Here is a 23,001-nt window from a genome sequence, read left to right as displayed (position 1 = left end):
ATCATGGTTAGTTTGCAAAACAAATGGTCACTCTCTGACCGGTCATAACAAACAATCTTCTAAATATACTACTGCTCTAATGTTTTAGAGTGTGCTTCTTTTTAGGATATATGAAGTACTGACCGAATATACATGCATATATATATATGTATTTATAAAAAAGAAGTTTGAAAACGGCAATATATAAAAAATGAATTTTAATTCATAATTTTGTCAGAGATATTTTTAACATATTTCGGTTCTTGAAAGAACGAACCTTATCAAAAATACATATTTAAAAAAAATGAAATTAAATGAAAAGTTCATAATTGTTCCTTACTGGTGTCAACATAGTCCACATGGGAGCATTTTTTGTTGGTTGTAGTAGTAGTAGTGACCGTGTTGGTAATATATATATGCATGTGTATATATATATATATTGTACAACATAAAAATTATGTGTACTTTCCTTCTTTTTACATTTTTCACAATTCACCACATTTTTTAACTATATCTACATCGTCCAATCCATGCCAGCATGGAAGGCAGATGTTAAATGATAATAATGATCACACACACACACACACACACACACACACACACAGTGTTTGATAAGATGAAATAGTCATAGCTGGAATGTAATCTGTAAACTAATTAATGTTAACAGTCATACGTGGCTTCAGTTGATTGCTTAAGTTTAATGGGATTTCATTTGCAACAAACAAAGCAACTGAATTCAGAGAATGTACAAAAGATTGAGATTTTAGTTTCAATTAGATTTAAAGATTAGAATAAGATTAATTTTAATACTTACATGTATAGCTTACAACCAGGCCATTACCTTACATATGCCACAATTCAAAAGTCAACTTTTAAGTATCAAAGATTTTATATTTATTTTGTCAGAATGTCAGTCCCACATAGTAGTAGTAATAATAATTCAAATACATACAGGAACAATCTGTCACATATATTCATTCATACCATAGACATTTTATGACACAATGTGTATCTGTACACAAACATAGATGATATATTGATTGGTGTAAGTAAATGTGTATTTGTTCCAATGTGTCTACAGTTTACTGTACATGTATGTATATATATATATATAAAGAAGTTTTGTGCTTGTTATTTTATTTTCCTGTAAAACATGAATGACTTAACCACCTGTTACTAACTAGCATAACATATTTCAAATTGCTCTATTTCAAATTGCTTTCTAGTTTTCATAATTTCAATTGGTATACTCTTATTTAGTAAATTTCAAAAAAAATAATAAATTCAGATTTCATTCAATTCAATAATGCTTTTACATGCAAGATAAATCTTCATTATGGTCAACATAAATTGCTACAAACATCAATACTTCTACATAAGCTTTTATTTCTCACAGCATGATTATGTCATGACCTCAACTTAGATTTCAAATGGATCAGATAAACTATTGCATTCTGTTTTCCTTCAGTCATCAAAATTGTTCTGGTGAAAATGACAAGCAATAGATAATCTTAATGTTCTGTAGACTCCCTGAGAACTCTGACTCTCATATCCTACATTAGGCCTATGTGTAACAGATTACACTGCAGCACCCTCACTTCCTACCCTGATACCCTTATAACTTTGTCTTTCTGTACAGCCAGCTGTCACTCACTCTACTCTGGGCTACACCTATCGTCACTCACCACCTTATCTTATCACTCACCCCTACCTTTGTCCACCTCTCTAATTATCAATCACTCCCCTCCCAATTTCTCCCCCAAAATCCCGGATGGGGTGGGGCAGGGACCAAATTTCATCATATTCTTGCTCCCTTTTTCCCCACCACCCTTTATACTAGTCCTTCTCAAATCATCACTCTCTCTCCACTTTCCTTCCTCAAGAACTTGAGCAAATATACAGGCCCCGGATTATTGAGTACTCACTACAGTGACAGTCTTGTCCCTCTCAGCCACTGTTTCTGCTATCATTGCAATCTCTCCTATTTCCCTCATCAGTTTACATCTTAGGTTACTGAGTACTCTCTATATGTAATATGTACTACAAAGCACTCCTGTGCTGGTGCTACGACAGAACTTCCACCCTTCTGTGTTCCCTCTACAGTGATTAATAAGTAAAAAAAAAAAAAACCTCTCTAGTACTTGTAACTTGAAAAAATATACCCAGTACACACTCTAAAGTGGCTGGCAAGTGAGCAGAGAAAGCATAAAGTTGTGAGGTCCCTTTAGTCCTGTGTTGCTGAGGACTATTCAACTTCTCTAGGGTTGATGCCAAGGAAAAAAAGGCACCCAGTACACTGAACAGTGGTTTGCGATAGGAAGTGATAGAATAGTGGTTTGTGATATCTGGTTGTAGAAAGCCAAATGGCACATACAAGCGCCAGTCTATAGGAGAAGCAACACTCAATAAGAAATGACACTGACTGTGACAGCCTATACAAGCATGGAAAGCAAATGTATGATGATGTTGATGATGGTGATGATAGTGATGATGCACATTAAAATTTCTTAAAACAGAGATGAGTGCATACATTGTGCTTTGCTACAAATAAATACCCATGTTTTCTAAACATTTGAGCATTTTCTGGTTTGCCAATGAAACATATAGCATACCTGTGAATTATATGTGGCACTCAAGTGCCACATGTAGTCGATATAAGTGTGCCACAGCACAGTGATTATAAAATGTCTATTCTGGATGAACAGTGTAGATTGGAAAACCTACATTGGTAAGATGGTTCCTTTACGAGTAAAGGTTAGTAAAGCATAAACTCTAAATCTATATCTTGCAAGGTTAGTCAGTGAGTAATAATGTTGGCTTTGTTTATCTAATTCAAAACCTTACACAAGGGATATTGTAATACAGATAAAATTTCAGTTTACTATCGTTTATATTTTCCATTTATAGCAATATTTAAAAGACTTCTGTTCAAATTTAGAGATTATCAAAATCAGCAGTGGTCATAGGAAATGTAGTATTCATATGAACTAAACAACTGTTAAAGAAAATATAGTAGCTTTGTAATAGCTGTTTGAATATTTACATTTAAATCTTCATGAATTTGCTAACATTGATTCAAATGTTTGTGTGTGTGTGTGTGTGTGTGTGTGTGAGAGAGAGAGAGAGCATGTGCATGCATGCATGTGTGTTTCCTTTTAACCCTTTTACTACAAAAGTCAGATATATCCACTCAAAATTACATTACTCTTAACTGTCGAAAACAGTTTTATATACCAAGCTATCTTTTGCTGAATGATGTTAGGCTTGAAACTATTTTCTATTGAGAGATATGTCTCAAGTTTACTGAGGCTTGCAGAAAATACCATTTTCTTTTTTTTTTTTTTTTTTTTTGTAGATATTTGACATCATTACTGAAATAACAATGAAATATAATTTTGCAGTTAAAGGGTTAATAATTTCAGTCATTGGACTATAGCCATGCTGAGACACCCGCTCTAAGTATATAGTCAATTCTGTTCAAATTTAGAGATTATCAAAATTAGCAGTAGTCATGAGGAAATGTCATATTCATAAGAACTAAACAACAGTTAAAGAAAAGAATATATATTTATATATACTTGTCTAGTACTTACTGATTTAGGAAAGGATGCTTAACAAGTTAATGAAGGCTAGAATGAATTCAGAATGTAAAGGATCACAACCAAATACCACAAGGTATTTTGTCTCATACACAACTATTGCTGCCATTCTTTTCTCTATATTTTACTTTTTAATTTACTTTATATTAATTTGTCTATTTTATAATTGTTTATTTGGCACACTATTAAGCTTGACAGCTTTTAATAGCTATTTATCTATAGCTAGATGTAAGTTTCATCTAAATAATGGGAACCAGTCAAAAACTTTCTTAAAGTCAATTAGAGACAAAGGTAGAAAAATTTTCAGACCGGTGGCTAGCATGCGTAATGAAGTCAATAGACAACATATTTTCATATATAATAGTGTACTACTCATTTTTGCCACTCAGCTGTTTCAAAGGGCCGGCCTTGTCACAATATGTGTCACGCTGAGTCTCTCTGAGAATTACATTGGGGGTACATGTGTCTGTGGATCGCTCAGTCACTTGCACTTTAATTTCACGAGCAGGCTGTTCCGTTGATCGTATCAGCTGGGACATTTGTCGTCGTAACCGATGGACTACTCCTTTTTACAAACAATTTAAGTATTTATACGTAAAAGAGGTGACCTTTGACAGGACACCTTACACGCTAGAAAGAGCAGTCAAAACCCAAACCATAAATAAAAGCAATTTCAAAGGGAATGAAAATAGAAAATATGTTTCTAGTTACCCTCAGACTCAAGTTTCTGTATTAATGAGCAAATAAATTAATTTGTCATCTGTATTTCATGAGTGAGATCACTAAAATTAGTGCATAGTGTATATATATATATATATATATATATATATATTAGAGAGTTTAGTTATGGCCAGTTCATAGGGTTACCCAAGGTTTTGTGTCCATAAAGCACTTGGCTTCACAGACCCTAATGGCCAGTAGCCTATAGAAGTTATAGACGAGACATTTATGGATGTGAAAACCTGGGTAACACTATGAACAGGCCATAACTAACATTCTCTAAATACTCTACTACTCTATAACTTAGTTGTGCTTCTCTTTCAGATTTATGATTAACTGACAATCGATACACACACACACACACACACACACGTGCTGCACAGTGGGATTGAACCCAAGCTCACATGGTTAGGAAACAATCTTTTTAACCACACAGCTATACCTGCACCTCAAAAGAAATATATTATTTGTGTGTCATTCATGTACCAGTCAAATTGTGGGTTCATCTACCCTAACTCCATCCAATATCAAATTCACCAAGTCTTTTCCTAGAGGTGAACTATCCTGAGATTAGAGTAATTTTTCCTCTCTAAAGCATCCCCTTTATATTTGTAGCAGTAGATAACAATGTTACCATACTAGCCATCACCAGTAAACAATTCCTGCACAATTTCGTTATCCATGTGAACCTTTATCTTTGCAAGGTCTGGCGGAAGAAGCAGTGCCCATGTTCTTCACAAGACAAAATGTTGAAAATAAGCTAATTATAATGTTATTTTATAAAAAATAATTCATTCCACTTTTGAAGTATTTGTACTCATTAGTTACTAAATTCAGAACAGCACTAGTTTCTTCAGATTTGACTAATTACTTATGTGACAACTATCTAATCTGACGATTTCAGCATCTGACAGCTATCCTTACAGTCTTTACATCATCCTATTAGCAACTGCTTCACTCACTATCTTACAACTTAATTCTACAACAATGCACATCACTGTCTTCTTTTAAAGGGTAAGTTTTTCCTATACTATTTATCTTCTTGATCAGTAACTTTCAGTGACACTTCTACATATTAACATTTTTTCAGAGTCCACTTGTGTCTAGATAATTTCTGATGTGATTCAACTCAACATCATATGGATTTTCTTCTTCACTCATTGTCAAGCAATTTTCTTAAAGATTTATCTGCATTAAGATTAATGTAAATAAATATTTGCCCATAAAAGAGTTGAATGTTTACTATTTTAAATTAGCATTTTTAAATATAGTTTTACTAGAATAAATTGTTTTTCTGGAAGAATTTTAATCTATATAGTTTTAAACTGAAAAAATCCCGTGTTTTAAAATGTAAACAATATTCAATATCATTCTAAATTATTTTCTGAATATTATTATTTTGCAGTTCTTAACAAATTTAGTCAATTGCTTAGTACTTAGCAGAGTTCTTTCCAAACTATACCAGGATCCATTCTGCTCTAGTTTTTATTGAACAAAACTACAGGCATTATATAGAAATTCAGCATATTACTCTAAATTTAGTAATACTGTTGCTAAAATTGATGTATCTTCATAATCAAGGTTGTTAACTAAAGGCAAAATTCAAATAATTTTCCAATAATTTTGTACTTGGAACAAAGAAAAGAAAATAATTTATCTAAACAGATGCAAATGACTTGTTCTAAGAGAATTAAATATTTCCTTGAAAAAGAAATCAAAATAACATAATGCAATATTCAATAATAAAATTAATTATGAGTGTTTGTTACAAAATTATAAGTAATAATTATATAATCAATAAAATTCATTTCCTTAAAAGAATAAAAACAATGCCTGAAGATTATATTCTTCAACTCTTCTTGAAAACAGCTACTACTCTAAATTTACAGTTTGCTTTCTGACATTCTAATGTCCTATAGAATAAGATATTTCAAGGATCAAATTATTCTTAAAGCTTAAATTATCAATGTCCAGTTGATATAAGATTAAGGAATATGTTTCGAGTAAAAATCTTCACATGCACACACAGACACAGCTATACATGTTGCTGGATATGTATATTTACTTTAATGAGTAGAACTCAATCATCATCATCATCATCATCAACATTTAATGTCCATGTTCCATGCTGGCATGGGTTGAACAGCATGATAAGAACTGGCAAGGCCAGGGGTTGCAACATTTTAGACATGATCTTTATACAATATTGAAGGCATACAATATGCTACTTCAGTTTCATGGTTAGATCATGATTGAACTTGGTGCAAAATATCTGACCATCCATTCCTCAAGCAAAACCAAATTAGTGGAGCTTCTATTTCAAATGAGGAATTGGTGGCCACAAATTTGTTCCCCAAGGTTCACTAGTAGCCTCACCATGAAATTGGAGAAGCGAATTGTATATCTCAGATATTGTATGAAGTTCTCTATCTCTGTCTGTCTGTTTGTCTCTCTCTCTCTCTCTCTTTCTCTCTCACACACACACACACACTTATTTAGACAGATAAATTATTCAAATGTCAATAATTCTGGAACAACTGCCAAATAACATAATTGCTTGCATGCAATAATGTTATTCAAGCAATCCTTAGAGTTTATCGAAAGCTTTCAATTTTGATATTTTATTCCTACAAAAGAATAATATTTGAAGAGTCAAGAATTAACAGGTGTTATAGGGTTAAAAACAGGTGTCTTTCATTAAATATTTAGATATAAGACTTCTAAGAAGTATTTCAATTACTAGTTTTCAGCAGATTTCTAATTAATTTTCTATAGATTATGAAATAATAATAAAGAAAGTCACTGAATGAACTATACTAAATCATCATACATGTTTGATAAATGATTTTCCTCGTAAGGGTGGGGAGAAGAAATCATGCCTATCAAAAGCCTTTATTAATCTTGCTCAAGCAATATTGCCGTGTTTTTTTTAGCTTAGATTTAATTAGCACCTGTTATGGTTTTTCAGTGCATTTTGAATTCTCTGACAACCATTTTACCAAATTTGCCAGTAACACCTGAAGCTTTACATTAACAGCTGCTGTAGATTTAACAATATAGTAAATGGCTTATAGATAATTCCTCAGTTTTTGATATAAATTATATCCTGTACCTATATTTTTATATAAATGTAATATACATAAATAGGTGTGGCTGTATGATAAGCAGTTTACTTCCCAAATATATGATTCCGGGTTCAGTCCCACTGCGTGGCACCTTTGGCAAATGTCTTCCACTATAGCCTCAGGCCAACCAAAGCCTTGTGAGTGGATTTGGTTGACAGAAACTGAAAGAAGTCTTTCATATATATATGTATATATCTATGTATGTGTGTCTTTGTGTCTGTTCACCCACCATCGCTTGACAACCAATGTTGGTATGTTTACATCCCTATAACTTAGTGGTTTGGCAAAAGAAATTGATAGAATAAGTACCAGGCTTAAAAAAAGTACTGGTGTCAATTCATTCGACTAAAATTCAAGGTGGTGCCTCAGTATGGCCACAGTCAAATGACTGAAACAAGTAAAAGATAAAAAAAACAGGTATTTACTATTATGTTACTAAATGACTAGGTATAAAATTAATGGATGTAAGTAAGCATGGCCAACTGGTTAAAACGTTACACTTTGCAATTTTGAAGTCCAACATTTGATCCCACTGTTTGGTTTCTTCATCATCATTTAATGTCCATTGTCCATGCTGGCATGGGTTGGATCTTTTCTTGTAGATTTAAACTGCAAGAGTGAAGTTTGGTTGGCGGAAACTGTGTGGTGAATAGGTTGTATCTGTAATTCAAATGTCTCCAGCCCTGTTACACAGTATATGTTATGCTTACTCTGTCAAATGTTCTACTCATTTATTTACATTATTTTGAATTACTCATGTAGCTTTGAGATTTTGATGTGATTGTATACTTTTAGCATGACAATATGAACGTGAAACTTGGAGAATATCTGGGCCAGTTATGGGCAGTTTAAATGCTAATGGATTAACAGTATACATATCCAATGAATACTCAGCCACTTGCAGTGCTATGTTGGGCGATATACCATTCTTAAAAAGACCCATCAAGCCAAGTGGAATCATAGTCATGGTCGATGCCAGTGTCATGTAACTGGCACCCATACCAGTGGCATGTAAAAAGCACCATTCGAATGTTGGGCCTCATGGAGGCAGTGACAAAGGATCAAGACCTTTGGTGATACACAATGCTTGAGAAGATCTGTCAAGCCAAGTGAGATCATAGTTGTGGCTGGTGCTGCGTAACTGGCACCCATGCTGGTGGCATGGAAAAAGCACCCACTACACTCTTAGAGTAATTGGCATTACTGGAAGGGCATCCAGCCGTAGAAACCATGCCAGATTAGATTGGAACCTGGTGCGGCTCCCCAGCTTACCAGTTTTCAGTTAAACCATCCAACTTATACCAGCATGGAAAATGGATGTTGATGATGAATGAGAGCGTTGTGTTGTGTTGTTGAGCAAACAATAGGCCATTGTCAAAACTGATCATTATAAAGTCAATATAAATATACAGATATAGCTGAAGGTCATGTAAATCATTCATATCATTATCATCATTTTAACTTCCACTTTTCCTTGCTTGCATGACTCAGATGGAGTTTATTGAGACAGATTTTCTACAGCCAGATACCCTTCCTGTCACCAACCCTCATCTGTTTCCAAGCATGGTAATACTTCCCCGTGGCCAGATATGTCTTCTCAAAATACTAGAAATGAGAAACACTCAGAAATAACAAACAATACTATGTTCCTTTACTCAACCTGACAATGTAATACTGGGTATACTGAAAAATCTAGGAGCTATCGTAATAGCAATTCAAACCATATATAAAGAACTGGGAGTAGCTCCAGTATAGTTACAACATATTGTAAAGGTGAATGTTCACCTTGGATCTGCTCTTAGCCTCTTTCAGTTTTATCATGATCTTTGAGGTAGTGGTACAAACAAACAACTGGGCCTGTATGTCCTAGTGTACTTTTATAATCAGGTAGATGACCTGGATTTCATTATGAACTCTGTTAAGAAGATTGTAAAACAGTAACTGAAAGTGTAGGTTAAAATCAAACAACATAGTGATCAATGTGGCAAAGATCAGAATACAAACTACAAAGAGAAAGTACGAATATCAGAATGTGGTTAGAAACAGCCTTACTTGATATGCTAGAAGAACATTGGTTTCAAATTTTGGCACAAGACCAGCAATCCCAAGGGAGGGGTTAAGTTGATTACATTGATCCTAGCACTCAGCTAGTGCTTACTTTATCAACACTGAAAGGATGAAAGGCAAAAATCAACCTCGGTGGAATTTGAACTCAAAATGTAGACAGATGAAATGCCACAAACATTGCCTTTTGATGGCAAAAATCTCAAGCACTACTCATATCATGAAAATACCATGGTACCACACCCTTTCCAAACATGAGTGACATTCATTTCAAGTTTTCACAATCACTCCAGATGCTGGGCCCCACCGTCACTGAGGATCTCTCCTGGTGAGATCCCATCTTTAGCATAACTAGAACCACATTTGATTGAGTTGCTTTTCTCATTAAGGCCAGAAGATATTTACCCCACCAACAATTGCTGACAGTTTACAACAATCAACTAAAGCCTACAATGAAGTACTGCACCCACATTTGGGATGGTACTGTTGCTAATCACACTAATATCTTAGATCACATCCAGAGAAGGGCCACTTGGTTGATTGGCATTTCATCACTAACAGATACACTCCTGCCTTAGGTCTATAAGCATGCTGTATCCTCTCTCTGTCTATTACTACTTTAATGACTTCTGCTGAGTGGTCTAGTTCTCCAACCACTGAAGCAGCCCTCCTCCCCCTCACGACTTACTCCACCTCTTGACTCACTTGGTGTGCCCAACCACCCTTTCTCTGAACAAACCACAATGCCTAATCCTTTTTCTTCAGAAGATTATTCTTCTGTTCATGTTTTGCTGCAGGTATAGACTTACAACAGTCTAAATGCAACATTTATAGGATCAATCTTACAAGTCACAAAGAGCATTCAAGAGTCATGGGCCTGTCCCTTCCTCCAGACACAGCAAGTAGTAAAAGTATAAAATTTTATTAAAAGTATATTTGAGAAACAGTGAAATGGGATCTAAGTGATTTCTTATTAAAAACATGATGCCTGAGTTTAGAACTTATATTAATAAGATTATATAAATCCTTTATCATACTAACATTAATATTTTACCATATTACCCAGAGATGCCACTGATGGGTTTTTCCACCCAGATCTGTGTTTTGGGAACAATGTTGGGTTTATGGGTTTTAATTTCCAAATTTACATTACATCTGGTGTTTTAAGTTAGTTTTGGCTGCAAACTTATCTTTTAAAGAGAATTCGGTGTCATACTCTTTGTATGCAATATGTAGCAAAGTTGCACCTCTTCTAATACTTTGTAAACTTTCTATACATCATCCATAATCATTTCACATAATGAATTTATCGATACAAATATTGTAAGTGACGTAATTACTGATTGTATGCGTTCATTATTTGTTTATACTTGTATCATACTGGGCAACTACAAGTTACAATACGTTGGTGGCCGCTTATACATTTGTCTGAAACTCTGACTCCACCAGTTGACAGCTTGACTATGTTGATGGTGTACACTTTGATTGTTACTCAGGATTTAAAACTTGTTTAACAGCATTTTGAGTGAGTGCTTTTGTTTTGTAACCCTTTGCGAAGTAATAGAAGACAATAGTGTATCCAAAAGAGGAAGTGGAAGTGGTACACCCAAAATTTCAAGAAGTCGTGGTTAGAGGATGCTGAGCTTAAAAATTGGTTACAGCAAGATGATAAAAATCCCGACACTTGCTACTGTGTTTGTTGCAACGTTGTGTTGAAAAATGCTAAGAAATCAATGTTGTTAGCTCATAAAACACAAGAAAGCTTTTGATTGTGCGAAATCTGCTATTAAATTAGATTAATTTATTGTTAAAAAAAACAGATGATACATTAAATGAAAAAGTAGCTTAGGCAAACTTGCTATTAATAGATTATGTTGCTGAACATCATGTACCTTTCATCCATATAAATCACTTAGCTGAAATTTGTAAAAAGGCCTTTCCCAATAGTGAAAAAGCTAACATACATTATTCAAGACAGAATTGCACATTCTGAACAAAATGAAATCTTGGAAATTCTCAAGAAACAAAAGTTTTCATTATTGATAGATGAGAGCTCAGACATCTCAGTGACACAAATCTTAGCAATAGTTGTTTGCTTTTTTGATAAACAATCACTTAATGTCAAGGATGCTCTTCTGGATGAAATTGTAGTAAGAAAATGGTTCATTTCTGAGTTTGTATGATGCTGTCAAGTCTACCCTTACAAAAGATGTATCTATGAGCAACATACTTGGATTTGCCAGCGATAATTGCTCAACAATGATGGGTAACAAGAGTGGGTTTCAAAAGTTAATGGGAAATGATAATCCAACTCTGTTTACAACAGACTGTGTTTACCATTCATTTGCACTTTGTTCAAGTCATGCAGTGAAGGTGTTACCTTCGTATCTTGAGTCCCTTTTAAAGGACTTAACTTCTTACTTTTCTCGAAGTAGCAAACGTCAAAATGACTTCAATATGATACAAAGTGTTGTTGGCACAAAAGAAAACAAGATTCCAAAGCTTTCACAAACTAGATGGTTGTCACAATCAGAACACTTTCGACTGCATCCGTTACATACACTTGTATCCAGTGAACATAAAAGTATCTTTAGTTGCTTTATAAAAGATAATGTTTTAGCTGTATCTAAATTATCAGATACTGATCTTAATAACACAACAAATCACAAAGATATGAGTGATATTTACCTCCGTGGACGGGCAATGAGATATCTAGAAAAAAACCACCATCGTTGGTGACTCTGCTAGATTCAAAACTGATTGCAAAATGTTTTTAATAGAATTATGCTCTCAAATAAAAATGCGCTTTCCTCTCGATGAAGCTGGAGTGTTTTCTCTCTTAGAAATACTTGATCCAAAAGTAGGGCGTGATCTCACTAACTCTCCTCAGTCGATAATTCCCTTGGCATCAAACTTTCCAGCAATTGCACCAGAAAACACACTTGATGAACTAGACAATGAGTGGAGATTATTTCGGCAATACAAAGATTCCTGTTTCCTCAAAAAGCGTCCCTGAATTCTGGTATTCCATACTCAATCTTAAAGACGGGCTTGACCACTCTAAATTTGAGAGGCTGTCACAAATCATGACTAATTTAACGGTTACATCATTCATCAGCATGCATGGAACACATATTTTCCCAAGTAAATTGCACAAAGACAAAGTTCACTAATAGGTTAAAGGCCGAAATGATCACTGATCGTCTACTCACTAAACAAGCAATTACAAGAAAGGGAGCGTCATGCATTTCTTGGGAGCTGAACACTAATCTTATTAAAGATGTAGTGGATAGATCTTGTCATTGTAGATATACAAGTAGATTAAACTTCAAAAAGGAAGAAAATGAGTATCACCATTGAAGAAGTGAATGAAGATGATGTGGATATGTACAAAATTGACAATTAGCTGCCATATGATATAAAGTAAGTATTAAATTCTGTATTCATTTTGTCATATAATATATTTTATCATTAAATTACCAATTATGTACTTATTTTCTAACATCTGGGTTTATAAAATAGGATCTGGGTTTTTTGCAGCAAATATTTTGGGTGTTTTATTATTTGATGAGTGGCAACCTTGATATTACCATTAATATTTTGCCATATTAACATTAATAAGATTAAGAGGCTGAATGAAGTATAAAATATACTTTAGAAATTGTAAACTGATTTTAAACATCGTGGTAAAAATTGTAGCAACAGATGTTGGAAGACAAATTCATTTTGTCAGTTCAGCATTTAACAAAATATAAATAACACAAGATAGGATTACTGTTCATAGTAGATTTGATATATATGAAATGAAGACAAGAGAAATATGTATATAGCATGAGTATTACCACTTTCCAATATTTAGACCAATCACAGCAAGTTAACAATTTTTCACAGTATTTCAGTTCTTTATTTTCAACCTACACCTGTTGATAGAAGCTATATTTCTAAGAACGTGAACTGTTGAATTATCCATAGAAGGAGAACATTTGTTATATACATATCAATCAACAACAAATATACTGTAGATATTTCTAATTCTAATTGGATAACACATGAAGCTAGTATCTGATTCCAGCAAAAATGGCAGTTCACCTAATTGCCAGGTGGAAATGAGTACAAGGAGGAGGCTGAGAAGGTTTCAACAAGATTAGCTGTTATAGGTTGGAATAGATGAAAAAAGACAACAAAAAAAAAGTTACATAAACCACTTACTAAGTGAGATCAATATAAAAGACCATCATTAGCTAACTTTGAGCTGTCTTCAACAGTTTCAGGGACAACCCAAGAATTACTTTCAACTCAAGAAGCAATAATTAGAAGACTGTCAGCTGAGAAATGAGTTTAACAGTTTCTAGCTATGCACAAAAAAGAAATGCACCAGTGACATTATATTCTTTACATTACAAAAGCCTAAAGGCATTGTCTTCAGCAAGTTCTTATCAGTCAGCAAGTTTGGCAGACAACCCAAAACATTTACATGCCAAAATTCTGTTTTCCCAGAGGAAAGCTAGATAAAAATGCAAACTTGTGTGATGTTGTTATAACAAGGTAGTAAAACTTATACAGTAAGACAATTATGAAAAATGTTTTGAAGCTCCATTATAGACTTCTAAACAGTTAAAAATAAAATCAAAAACACATACAAAACAATCCCAGTTATTTTTATCGTTATAACTTCATTAAATCAAATAAAACAGATTTGATTAAGTAACTTTCTTTAACTTTTATCTTTGTAAGAAATAAAGCTACAATAGCTGTAATCATTATCTTTCTTTTCTTGTTCTCTCAACTCTCCAGAGATTTGTAGGAGTGCTGTTGTGACACATGGTATGCCCTAGTCCTTTAAACTTGATGGAGCCCAACCTTGCCCAGGTCCAGCTGCAGAGAGAGTGAGAGTGTGAGAAAGAGAAATATAGAAATATAATGAGAGAGAGAGAGAGAGGGAGAGGGAGAGAGAGAGAGAGATTCTGGTTACTGAATGTGTAATTTGTTCATCAACCATGAGCAGATGAAAAGCAAAGTTGACTTTGGTAGGATCTAAATTCAGAGCACAGAGAAGTTGAAACAAATACTGCAAAGTATCTTATCCAATGCTCAAGTGACTATGCACAAGTTTATTGCATTCCAATACACCAAATACTGAAGAAAGTACTAATTAAAACAGAATTAAATACAACAACTTTATGATTATATTTTTCACAGAAACATTAGCAAAGATTGTGAACAAAATTAATGATATCAATTAGTTTTAAAGTAAAATGTATTCAGTGCATGACTTAATCTCCTTCAGCCATTATATTTTAGTGCCACTTCACACTTGAAGTATCACAAGATGATGATTTTGAAAAAGTAATTAATCTTCCCAATTATTTTCAATAACTAATCTTTACACTTTTAAACAGTTTTAAGATCAGGAAGAGATAATCAATAAACAGATTCCAGTCTTCTGAGAAACTAGAGTAATTGCCTTGTGTCAAATACTAAAGTAACAGGAAATCTATTATAAACAGATGGAGGTCTACCAGTGTAAAAAGCAAAGATGGAGAGAAATTTTATATCCATGAAATCCCTATATTAATAGTTAAAACCAAATGTTACCTCCTGCACTAAGAATAGCTGCTTTCCATTTTTAAGATGTAATAAGATATCTTGGCAAAATTCAGGTTATTTGAAAATTTGAACTATCATAATATCAGTTTCTAATTGAGAGATGTGGTTTCATTTTACATGAATGTAATATAAAATACTGTAATTGCTTGAAGACAATTTCTTTGATTGATTCCATTATCATCATCATCATTAATGTAATTTTAACATCTGTTTATTTTTAAGCACTCATGAATTGGTTAATTCTGCATTACTGTAACATGACCATTTATTTCAATATTTTGTCATCTCAACCTGAGATCTGACCTCAGCACCTCTTGCTATGTCTTCTTTAACCTTCCCTTGTCATATATCCTTGAACATCACACATCCTCACGACTAACACTTGTCATCAAACAGATCAAAGTATAATCATCTCTCCTGCATACATTAGTAATGATGCCTTTAATGCTGAACTGTTTCCATAGGTCACATCTAATTCTGCTTTCCATGCAGGTCAATATTTCACATTAAAAGGAGGACGTTCACCCCAATTCTCTCCAATTTCTACATTTATCACCTTTGTTTAACTTCCTTACAGCATCTTACTTCCATATATTACCATACAGGCTATACAGTCATTATACACTGGTTATTTTAAGGAGGAGTTCCCCGGGATTCAACAACAACCACTTATTTTCAATAACATGAATCAGGAAAGATAATTGTATTTAGATTTAATAGATAGGCACACAAGTGAAAGATAAAACCCCTTTTGATTTATTCAATAGCATGGACTTTTGGATGTAGAATCCACGAGATGATGCTTATTGTTGACAAATACAAACCAGTACATTCTGTAGAGTAGTTGTCAAATGAACAGGAGACCATGTAGGATGTAAAAGGGTTCTTTAGTCATGTCTTGAACAAGACAACCTTCTTAGAGCTCATTCCACAATAAAATATGCCCAGTACACTTTGTGATGTAAATGTTAGGAAGAACATCAAGCCAGAGAAACCACAGCAAAAATGGAATGTAACAGGGAGACATGGTCCCTGACCTATCTAGGAGGGCAGTAACTCCAAATAAAGACTGACTCAAATCAGTACAACATGAAAGTGAATGTAAACTGTTGTAGCTGGTGATGGTGATGATGATAACAAAAATACAAGGTTTGATCACTAGGCTGATAAATCTTCAGTCTATATCCAATCAGATATCAAGCACTGGAGAAAGAACAAGAAGAGGAAATAACTTGGTGATGAATGTCATTAATTAGATAACTGTGCAAAGTGAATGATCTAACAGAGATGCTTTTTCAATGTCTTATTTTCATTTTATAATACAGTAATGTTAAAAAAAAACTACAAGCAAATGTCTTATACATTTTTGAGCTTCTAAATCAAAAGAAAATATATCAGGAGAGGTTTTTCAGATAATTAGAATGAAAGTCATTGTTATATTTAATTTGTTCCCTTACATATTGACATAAATTGACTGGTGGCATATATATATATATATATATATATATATATATATATATACAATGGTGTAAAACGAAAAGCTTTTGTATCAAAATAAAATTTTCAGTTAAACTGGAATGTGAAGGCAATATTTGAAGCATAAGCTCATTAAAAAAAATGCGAGAATAATAATCTAAGGCAAAGTACTCAATACATACAATGGAAATTAAAAGGATGGCTGTTATGAGACTAGTAAGGTTTGCAATGTTTCCTTTTCTCAAGAAATCTAAGAGTAAAGAAACACGACTAGTCTAGTTTGTTTATATAGTTATGTATTAAGTCTGAGAAAATTTTCTCTATTTATTTCTGTTATTTTGTAAACATCATGACAAGGTGTCTAGTAGTGAAGTGAAGTACAATTCCTCTAACCTCATCCCTAAATTTAATACTTAAGTCCTCTAAAAGCAAATGTCAAGAGTATTCACATAGTTCATCTAATCTTTCTTGGAGTTCCTACATACAGTCAATTGGTAGGTCTGCTTCCTGTAAGGTGGAGTCATTCTATAAGGTCTAAGGACTACCTCACATCTGAGGCCATTTAGTATCTTTACAAGTCTACAATTCATCCTTGTATGGAAAACTGTTGTCTTATTGAGCAGGTCATTTGGATCTCCTCAACCTCATTTGGATCTCTTCAACCAGGTTCAAGAGCGAGTCTCTAATTTCACAGGACCCTCTTTTGTTTGAAATCTGCCAGTCATTCTTTTCCATCATTACTACCATAGTAAGTGTTCTTATGAACTTTCTTAAGCCCAGATCACATTGTGTCACCTTGCCCAATTCGAAACTCACAGCATCTTCATTCAAATGCTATTGTGCTTCCATGGATAAGGAAGTTTTTCTAGGGTAATACATTTCTTTCCTTGAAATGCCAGACTTTGGAACGCTCTTCCTCCTGAATTCTTTCGAGTCTAAAGTAAATTCATTCCGTCCGTCTTCATTTCTCCTTCATTGTACCTTACACTAAGTGACTTTTCACCTCGTTTGAGACTCAAAATAAAAAAAGAAGCTCCCCTAACTACACTGTCTAGAATGAGTGTCTATCACTCTAAACGTCATTTGCCTCCTAAACGCAACTAAGAATGTTTACCTAGCTCCTTAAACTCTACCTTGAAGATGATTACCAAGCTCCTTAAACTTCATTGTGAAGATTAAGTGTTTACCTTGTTCTCTAAACGTCATTGACTACCATGGACAACCTTTTCCAAGAAGTGAGCCACACTACTAAAAGAATTCAAAGCAATTTTTCGTTTGGCGTGCCATTCAGAAGACTCATTCAAGACCGCAGTTTGCCTACGACTGGTTAAGAATGAGTGTTCATCAAATATCTACCTAAACACCGTTGTCTCACAGGAGTCTTTACCTTGCACATTGATTCTATTTCTAGCATGGATTTTTTCCTAACATTAATATTGCGGGAGTGGCTGTGTGGTAAGTAGCTTGCTTACTAACCACATGGTTCTGGGTTCAGTCCCACTGCGTGACATCTTGGGCAAGTGTCTTCTACTATAGCCTCAGGCCGACCAAAGCCTTGTGAGTGAATTTGATAGACGGAAACTGAAAGAAGCCCGTCGTATATATGTATATGTATATATATATATATATATATATATATATATATATATATGTGTGTGTGTGTGTGTGTGTGTGTGTGTGTGTGTGTGTGTGTGTATGTATGTGTGTATGCGTTTGTGTGTCTGTGTTTGTCCCCCCAACATCGCTTGACAACCGATGCTGGTGTGTTTATGTCCCCGTAACTTAGCGGTTCAGCAACGTGATCGATAGAATAAGTACTAGGCTTCCAAAGAATAAGTCCTGGGGTCGATTTGCTCGACTAAAGGCGGTGCTCCAGCATGGCCACAGTCAAATGACTGAAACAAGTAAAAGAGTAGGGTAAAGTTTTTGTAATTTTTTTACCAAGTGCAACATATAATGTAATACATGAATTATTATTTCACCTACTTTCTCTCCTACATATACACATGTATAAGCGTATGAGTGTACGCATGTGTATGTATGTATGCATTTGTATATGTATGTGTGTGTGTATGTATCTATGTATGTGAATGAATAACGCTTTCACGTTAACAGGTAGCTTTGTTTTGCTAAAGCTTGACATAAAAAGCTCTCATATTTGCCAAAACTATTGTACATGTAGACCGGTTCAGCTGCCACCTGAAAAAAAATAGCTACATCGAAAGAGAACGAAATTATTTATGTGCAAAGTGCCAAAAAGATCAGCTCTGTCAGTGTTTAAATTTAAACCCATCTCATGAGGATGAATGTACGAGCAAGCAGATGCTTATAATTAGTTATCAAATTGCTATCTAAAAATGTGTAGAAAAAAAATAAGACTCAACTCCTACAGCAACAATACGTTTGTTTGAATATAATGTATTAAAAAATACATCTTTAATAAATTGTAACAGAAATTGGACGACACAAGACAAATTTTCGTCCAGATTTTAGTTTCAAACTTCCACTTTCTATATTAATATCTCTGTAGGGTGGATAACAGTCATAACCGCGACCCTGATGGATTTAATATATCGTACATACCCCAACTTCGCTCCCATCCATAAACACTATTTTCTATGAAAATCGACCTTGTTTAACAGAAATCGATAAACTCTACCAGTTAAATCAACTTTTCAGAGGAAATAAATACCTTACAAGCCAGATAACTATTTGCGATGCCAAATATCTGGATACAGTAAAATTCGATCAGCAATAAGGTTCGATCACGTTAACTTTATTCTGATTTGAAAGATATTTTATATGACGTGTTTGTTTGCCATAAAGTTCTTTTCAAAACAAAATCCACACTTCCATGGTGTTCATACTAAAAGATATTTGGAAATGCTCTAAGTCATGGGCAACCTGCGGCCCGCGACACTTTCTGAATGGCACACCTAAACAAAGAGTTAAAATTTTTTTAGTAGTTCAACCCGCCTAATGATGAGCCATGGCTCATGCGGCCCGCTTCTCGAAAACTCTGCCCATGCCTGCTCAAAATCAAAGGTGGGAATCTGCGGCCGTCTGAAAGAATTTTGGATTCTGTAAAAAAATACAATTCTATTTTTTAATTTAATTAAAGTTTCACAATAAATGTAATTACATTTCTATAAAAAGATTAATAATAATAATAATAATTAATTCGGCCGTATTAGATCAAATTTAATTCAATGTGGCTTTCAAATATAAAACAAAAATGCAAGCTTGTGTATTAATAACACAAAGATAACAGTGTTAGCTAACACCAATTTTCATATTTGATATTACAAGTAAAACTTGGGTTAGAGTTTGACAGTCCATGTTAACAAACCCCAGATAGAGTATCTTAATATCAAATATTAAAACTCCCATGTTTAATATTTGATTTTGGTTTGTTCAAAGACACTTCCATGTCAACATCATTATTGATTTCAGAAGACATGCAAAATATAAGTTCAATTATTTACCCATTTCACACTGCTAAGAAATATAGTTAATATTAAGGTAAATAAAACTGTTTGCATATCAAAGAAAACACATACACACACGTATATATCAACAAAATACAGTGATATAGAATGAATGACTGTTGAGAGACTCTCCAAATAAATAACAAGATGACAAAAACTAATGTTTAGTGTGTCCCAACTTCACATCTGAACTGGATTTTGATTTATCAAAAGACAGCAGCGTGACAGCTAACAATATTAATGATCGTCATCGAATATTTCTTTTTTGTCGTTTATTTACTTTTCTACTCTGCAGGAGTTTTTTATGCTATACACACACACACACACTGATAGATAGATACATACATACACACACTGATAGATAGATAGATAATATTTGTGGACTTCATTTCTTTCTCACACATTGGCAAAATCCATAACACAGTTAATGATAATATTCGATAAAAGAAAATAAAATTGATATTATCCTCAGCTGAACAATAACATTTAACAGTGATGTATATTTATCTTTTCAAAATTGTCTTGTTCAAGGCAAAAAATGCAGTGCAGCATTAGTTCTTTAACATGAGTAGTGATAACAACGACTTCGAAGTTTCGGCCCGGAGGAACTCAAATGTACAGCAGTGTGATGAAGGTTAAGCAGGCCGAAACTTCGATGTCATGGTTAACACTATTCTTAATAAAGAATAAAGTATTGAGTAATCCTTCAGTTTAATATAAAATTGTATTGTAACACGACGTAAAAACAATATATACACACAGACATATACACACTAATAAATAAACTTACCCGTAGGCGGTAAAACAACTGTCATTAATGTACATATGTTGTTATATCGACAAAATAGTATTTTTTCCTACACGCAAGTCAGTGATCTTTACGCCGATTTTCAAATATGCTCCAAGTCCTCGAAGCGCTTCGGCTTTTAACCCACCACCGTTTCTGAGTAAGAAAAATCATCCCAGGTCTTCGTAGTCATGGTGTGTCTTTACAGCGAAGGGCCCATGCAGCCATTTCATTCTTCATTATATAACATCTCATTGTCATTCGTTTTATGTTTTATATCCCCATTGTAATGTTGTGTCTGTCCTTCTAGAGTCCCCCTCTGTGTTGTGGCCGTAAGTGCCGAATAAAGAAAAAGTGTCTTTACAGTAAACTTGAACACATTGACATCTTTGTATGTATAGGTTGTGTCACTTTATGGAGAGCCTAGAAGCCTTTGAATATCTTCGCATAGAAATCTAGTGGGTCCTTAATGAGGACCTAAAAAACCTCAGGCAATCTTTGTATTTACATATTTTGTCCACAGAAAAAGCAATTGTATTTACTATACAACACACCGCCAGGCATTTACTTTCCTTGTCGAATACTTTCGTTCTTTAAATACGAAGACACTTGCTTCTCGATTTTATATATTTTCATGGAAGAATTATTCTCTTATGTTAACAAAGCAAAACCTAAAACGAGTCAACTAGACCCTACGTGATCTCGTCATCTGCTAGAAACAACAGCCATATCATTTATTATTTTAAAATATGTAAGAACATATTAGATTATGTGGATCTAGACACATTGTCTTAGAAAGACGGTATGTTCATAGTTTCAACGCCTTCCTTCGTAGGTCTACTGACTCAAAGCCGACTTTACATTAAACATCAATTAAATCATAAATACTAAACAATCAAGTACCCTAGCGTTTCTTTTTTTTTATTTATTAATCACTTCATGTTTCTTTAATACCGTTGAACATTAATCATTTGAAACTTTGCTACTTATAATTGGTTATTTAACAGTAGAATTAGTCTCTCTCTTTTTTTAAAATGTTTTTAAGTAAGTGCCAAGAGCTCTTCGTTGCCATTACAGTATTTTTCTGTTCTTTATTAATTTCACGATAGATAACACGGGATATATTTAAATCTATAACAACTTTTCTATTTCATTTGAAAAATCAATCACTTTTTGATTATGAGGGACGGTTGCCTATTAATGCGTGGTAAACTTGATCTTTCGTTTGGTTTAACATTTCCACTTGTTACTTGGATAATTTCAAGTCTTTAGCATGAGGATAACTTATCTTTGTCTCACATATCAGTCTTGATGCTCTGAACACAACTATGTGCGCTGGCCTACTTTCTACGATTGGGACAATAAAAAAAATTTGCCTGCAATGCTTCCTTGGGAAACATACGAATCCAGTGAGGGAAAAAGCCCACTCGACGGGAGAAAACCAGATCTGTGGCTGAGTTTCTTCGTGGCGTCAGCTGGGATATTCGTCTTAATCAACATTAGAAATACTGAACACACATGTAATGTCACGATGCTATGTTAGATGTTTGCAATTTGAATGTCATATATTGTCAATAAATGACTTAATTTTTTTTTTTTTGCTTTATTGTCTTACGTTGCTTAAGAAGTTGAATAAAAAAAAATGTCATGTATTATCGGTTAATAACTGATAGGCGCAGGTGTGGGTGTATGATAAGAAACTTGCTTCCCAACCACATGATTCCAAGTTCAGTCCCACTGCGTGGCACCTTGGGCAAGTGTCTTCTACCATAGCCTCAAACCGGCCAAAGCTTTATGAGTGGATTTGGCAGGCGGAAACTGAAAGGAACCTGTCGTATGTATGTATATCTATGTGTGTGTCTGTGTTTGTCCCTCCATCATAGCTTGACATCTGGTGTTGGTTTGTTTACATCCCCATAACTTAGCGGCTCGACAAAAGGAACCGATAGAATAAGTACTAAAGTAAGTCCTGATGTCAATTTGTTCGACTAAAGCATTTCAAGGCGATGCTCCAGCATGGCCTCAGTCAAATGACTGAAACAAGTAAAAGAATAACTTATTTAGGATCTTTTCTGTTTCACTGCTACTTTTCAATTTCTTCAATTTCTGTTCCAATTGATTTCATATTTGGTATATTGGTGCAGTTTTGTAAAGTA

At 34.0% G+C, this 23,001-nt stretch overlaps 1 protein-coding gene and 1 pseudogene across 4 annotated transcripts in view; one reads left to right on the top strand and one right to left on the bottom strand.

The window, feature by feature from the left end:
• LOC106871173 (innexin unc-9) overlaps positions 1 to 21,280 on the bottom strand; it is a 366,584-nt gene extending 345,304 nt beyond the window's left edge. The window contains exon 1 of one of the 4 annotated variants that reach the window (XR_008267215.1): positions 794 to 908. The gene's annotated coding sequence lies outside the window, so the exon portion shown is untranslated. Of the gene's footprint in view, positions 1 to 793; positions 909 to 20,848 lie in introns of those variants that run through there. The other 3 variants (XM_052978623.1, XM_052978622.1, XM_052978621.1) reach the window with 3 other exon arrangements.
• LOC128247075 (uncharacterized) lies at positions 7,808 to 12,847 on the top strand (annotated as a pseudogene).
• Positions 21,281 to 23,001: the final 1,721 nt, after the last annotated feature.

The sequence above is a fragment of the Octopus bimaculoides genome, chromosome 2 (genome assembly GCF_001194135.2).
Source record: "Octopus bimaculoides isolate UCB-OBI-ISO-001 chromosome 2, ASM119413v2, whole genome shotgun sequence".
In the NCBI taxonomy this organism is placed as follows: domain Eukaryota; kingdom Metazoa; phylum Mollusca; class Cephalopoda; order Octopoda; family Octopodidae; genus Octopus; species Octopus bimaculoides.
Note: the sequence above shows the minus strand (reverse complement) of the source record. Positions and strands in the feature narration are given on the sequence as shown.